Raw genomic sequence first — 5,171 nt, 5'->3', positions numbered from 1 at the left:
TCCTTCCCTCCTTCCTTCCTTCCTTCCTTCCTTCCCTCCTTCCTTCCTTCTTTCCCTCCTTCCTTCCCTCCTTCCTTCCTTCCTTCCTTCCTTCCCTCCTTCCCTCCTTCCTTCCTTCCTTCCTTCCTTCCCTCCTTCCCTCCTTCCCTGCCCAGGGTCACACAGCTAGGAGGGTTCTGAGGGCAGATTTAAACCCAGGACCTCCCCTCCCCAGGCCTGACTCTCGATGCACTTCCTGCCCGGCTGCCCCACAACGTACACCTAAAAGCCGGGCACGTGGGCCACAGAATTTGCGAAGCCGTTCGGATTCCTGATCTCCCCATGACAGGGAAGCGGACAAGGTTTCACAGATGCAGAGTCTGAGGCTCGGAAGCCAGAGGGAGGATTGGATTCCAGGACTTTCTGACTCCAATCTCACTCCGTCCACTGACAGGTTGCATGAGGTCATCTCGGTGGGGTCCCTGAGAAGCGCACTGGCAAGTGTGGAGGCTCGGCGAGGGCTGAAGGAAGTTGAGGCCCTGAAAGATGGCGGTCGGGCCGGGAGTGCCTTCCTGGCTTGGGGAATGGCGGGATCAAAAGCAGGGCGAGGAGCCGGGCCATCAGCGTCAGGGGCGCTTAGTCATTTGGGCTGACTGGAGCAGAGGGCGCCCGAAAGGTAACAGCGGAAGAGCGGTGGGCCGAATCGTTTCTATGTACTCTTTTAGGGCTTAAGGGAGCCACAGAAGCTTCGGGAGAAGGGAGCGACCTGGCCAGGCCTGTGTCTCGCCAGTTGAGTGGAGCAGGGGTTGGAGGGCCCAAAGGGCCATTGGGATCCAGGGCTGGGGGGGAATGAAGGGAGGAGGGAAGGGCCTCTGTCCTTGGTGCTGGTCTCCGCGTGGCAGCGGCTGTACTTGGCCCCGCAGTAGTGGACCAGAGATGATGTGTAGGAAGCTGGGCCGTGTCTGAACAAGGTCCAGAGGGTCAGCCATCACACCCGCCCTGGGAGGCAGCCTAGACACGGGCCAGTCCATCTCTTTCCTTTTTACAGAGGAGGAACCAAGGCCGAGTGGAGCTCGAAGGAGGCTGGAGGGTGTCTGGAAACAGCCGCTGGCTCTAGAGACGGGAGAGTCGAGGCTGAAGCTGGGCTCAGTCACCTACTGCTGTGTGCCCCTGTGAGCCTCTGTTGCCCTCTCTGGGCACCGAGGGGGCTGGGGGGGCGGTCCAGAAGCCCTTCCCCGTCTCACTCGATGATCTTTTCTGATCTCAGCCAGATGCCGGGCTAACGAATGAATGTAGCCCCGCAGAAGGCCCTGTGGTGGGGGGGGACCCCCGTTCGGCCGAGTCTGGGGAGATCCGGGCCTCGTTGGGCCGAGCCGCGGGGCTTCGGGCTCTCTGGATCTGCCAAACAGCCACTTGGATTAGGTCACTTGGAGGCCTCACTTCCAGGCTCTTCGGAAGCTCGTCCGACATCCCGTAGGACGGGAGGGGCCGACAGAAAGCTCCGCTTCGAATCCATTGATCTTCCCGAGCGGAGCCACTTATGGGGAGCGCCGAGGGGGGGCGCTGAGACCTCCCATCAGCCGCACTGATGGAGACACGAAGAAAGGCGAGGATGGCTGCCGCCCTCAGGGAGCCACCATGCCTGCACCCGGTCCAGACAAGGAGCAAGCAGGGTAGAGGGAAGGCACGCGTAGCTCGGCCCGAGAAAGGCCTCCTGTGGAAGCAGGGCCCAGGGGGAGGGAGGCGGCCCCCCCCCCCCCGGGAAAGAGGGACGGCAAAGCCCAGCATGCATTCTTCTGCGTCTGCAGGGACTCCACGCCTCTGTGGCAGCGGGAAGAGAGCGAGCAGTAGGCGCAAACCCGAGGCTTTGGCAGGACGGAGAATCAGAATCAGGCAGAGCGGGTCCCCCTCTCCTCTGCTTGCTGGGGCTCCCCGTGGCTCAGGCTAATTAGGGCTACGAGCAGATGTGGGGGCTATTGAAGGGCTGACAGCTGTCCTGAAGCTGGCCAGATAAGCAGCTGCAGAGAGCACCTCCCTCCCCCACCTCATCCCTGCTGCCAGTCATCAGTCACAGAGGCCGGAATCTGGAGCTCAGCCATTCCTCAGAGGCCAGAGAAGCCCCCTTCATTCGCGGCAGGGTGGGAGGGTGCCCCAGGAGCCAAAGGTGGCACGCCGTATCAGCGGGCACCTTAATTAAGGAGGAATAGCACGTGGCGGGATAAACGATAGGCGCTTTGAACGAAGTCAGACGCCATCTTTGTTATTGTTTCTCTCTTCATATTCAGATGGGGATGGCAAAGGCTCGTGAATGCAGGGCTGCAAATGGGCTCAAATCCTACTTTGGACACTGATCAGAGGGATGGCCCGAGGCAAAACAATGCAGCCCTTCCGACCCCAGTTCCCGGGTCTGTCACATCGAGGGGGGAACTGATGGCTTTGGAAGGGTTCTGGCCAGGCCTAGATCTTGGGTGCTTCTTCCTAGATGCTCCGCGTTTTGGCCCTTTAGAAGCCGAGCATGAAAGAGCCCTCGTGGCTGTGTGTGTTTAATGCGGTGTCGATCTGTCCACATGACCGGGAGGGGAGGCTCAGACACTCCCGGGGCCACGTAAGAAATGGGGTCTGTGCCGAGTCTGGAAGAATCTCACGGGGCGCATCGTGCTAGATTCATCTGGTGAGGAAAGCCTGCCCCCAAGCCAATGGAGAGGACTCAGCACAGAAGGTGCTCAGGGACAAAGGAAATACAGATATATTAATGACCGTACTGGCTGTCTCCTCCAGGGTCCGAGGTCCATCGAGAGATGCACGGGGAAATGTCCGGGCCACAAAAGTTTCATTGGAAAGCCTGAAAGGAAGCCACAAGCTTTCTTGAACCCTAAAGGCCTACTTGAGTCTTTACATACAACCAAACGTGCCCATCAGATTCCGTGAGAGTAGACGGTACCTACTAGCAGGAGGAGTTACTTTTCCTCATCCTTAAACGACTGCTTGCTACATCATGTCCCTTTGCAAGCTTGCAATGAGGGTATAACTCTGACCTGCTCTCAGGGACCTCATCCTCTATTTCTCTTATCTGATTTTTAAAATCCTCTTTGAACTCTTAGAGGAATTCTTTTTGGGCTTGTGTCCATTTCATGGTTTTTCTTAGAGGCTTTGCTTGTAGCTGTTTTTTAAATTAATTAATTTATTTAGAATATTTTCATGATTCATGATTTCCCCCCCCCCTTCCCTCCTCCCCATAAGCACTTCCACTGGATTATACGTGTGTCATTGTTCAAAACCTATTTCCATATTGTTCATATTTGAAGTAGAGTGATCTTTTATTGCCCAAACCCCAATCCTATCCCCATCGAGCCATGGGATCGATCTTATGTTTTTCTTCTGCATTTCTGCTCCCACAGTTCTTTCTTCTAAGTCCCTCGGGGTTGTCCTGGGTCATTGCATTGCTGCTAATAGAGAAGTCAGTTACATTCGATCGTGCTACAATGTATCCATCTCTGTGTACAATGTGCTCCCGGTTCTGCTCTTTTAGTTTTGCATCCATTCTTGGAGGTCTTTCTCTTTCAAACTACATTTCCCAAGAGCCAACTGGCTTCCTCGCTTGTGTAATCACGTGGGCAGGAAGTGTAATCACATAGATAGAAGGCTAAATAGTGAGAGACTGATTGGGTACCTCCTCTTTGGTAATTTGGAGCGGAGCCAGGATGGGAGGAGGAGGTAATGACGGGGTCTTTTCAAACTAACTCTTTTTTAAAATTATTTTTTTGAACCCTTAACTTCTGTGTATTCCTAGGTGGAAGAGTGCCAAGTGACTTGCCCAGGGTCACACAGCTGGGAAGTGGCTGAGGCCAGGTTTGAACCCAGGACCTCTCATCTCTAGGCCTGACTCTCCATCCACTGAGCTACCCAGCTGTCCCCTCAAACTAACTCTTAATATGGCACATGGCTTCTGAGGGATTTATAGTAAAGATGCTACCCACATTCAGAGGAAGAGCTGCAGGAGAGGAAACACAGAAGATAAACAACTGCTTGAACGCAGGGGCTGAGGCGGACATGATTGGGGATGTAGCTCGAAACGACCACATCAATGCAACTAATAACAATATGGAAATGGGCCCTGGACAAGGACACATGTTACAACCAGTGGAAATGTGCGTCGGCCATGGTGGGGGGAGAGCGGGGGGTGAAGGGGAAAGTAGGGGCATGAAGTATGTAAACAGGTCAAAAATGAATATTAATAAATGTTTAAAAAATATGGCGCATGGCTTCAATTTTCTAATGGCTCTTAATACAGCTTTTAAAACCATAATATTTCTAAATCTCTCCTTTTATATCCATTTTGTTTCCTGCAGCAGTGAGAAAGGCTCCCCTGGCAAATGCTCTGCAAGCTTCCTCCTGTGGCAACACTCCCTGGGTTACTCTCCCCTCCCACTCCAGCGAGACACGCCCCTCTTGCTTTCCTTTGTTTTAGGCCCTTTATTGTCCATTTTTGTGTGCTTAGAGGGTTTCGGCAAGCTGACCGTCCCTTATTCCACCCCCTTATCTCCCAACACGTATCTCTGTCCATTTATTCCGCTTCTTAATGATGCTCGTCACCGGGGCTACGCCACCGAGTGGCTGCTGCAACTCTCTGACTCCCTTTAATCTTAATCCTTTGAAAATAACGTCGTTCCACGGGTTTTAGTCCTCTGCCGATGGCACGCAAATGAGAATGTCTGTATAATAACATGCGTTTTTGTCTTTGATTGTTCTTATTGGCATTACAAATATGGAGTTTTGTGTTTACTGTAGCGGATGCCCATGATACATGCGCTGATGAACTCACTCATTTGGTTGCTCATCCAACAGCCATTTCAGAATCTCTTCTTGAACCCCACGAACAAGGGGACCGTCCCACATTGTCCCTAGCCAGAGGCTCTGCTCCCTCTCCTTGTAAATTCCCCGCCATAGGCTTTCCACACGGTCCTATAATGCCCATGTAATTGGCGTGGAGCTGTCCTTTCCCCTAGTGCTGACTCCATTCCGCGCTTTCCATTCCATCAAGGTCCCGGACCTAGAGTTGGCAAGCTGTTGGCATGCCCAATGAGGAATGTGTGGAGGCCTTGGACAAGACTGGAGGGCAGGGCCAGTGGCATCCGGCTGGGCACAACCACCTGCGCAGCCCCAGACAACTTAGCCCAGTTACTTGCTCCGTG

Source organism: Gracilinanus agilis, chromosome 4 (genome assembly GCF_016433145.1).
Source record: "Gracilinanus agilis isolate LMUSP501 chromosome 4, AgileGrace, whole genome shotgun sequence".
Classification (NCBI taxonomy): Eukaryota; Metazoa; Chordata; class Mammalia; order Didelphimorphia; family Didelphidae; genus Gracilinanus; species Gracilinanus agilis.
This window is presented reverse-complemented; position numbering follows the sequence as displayed.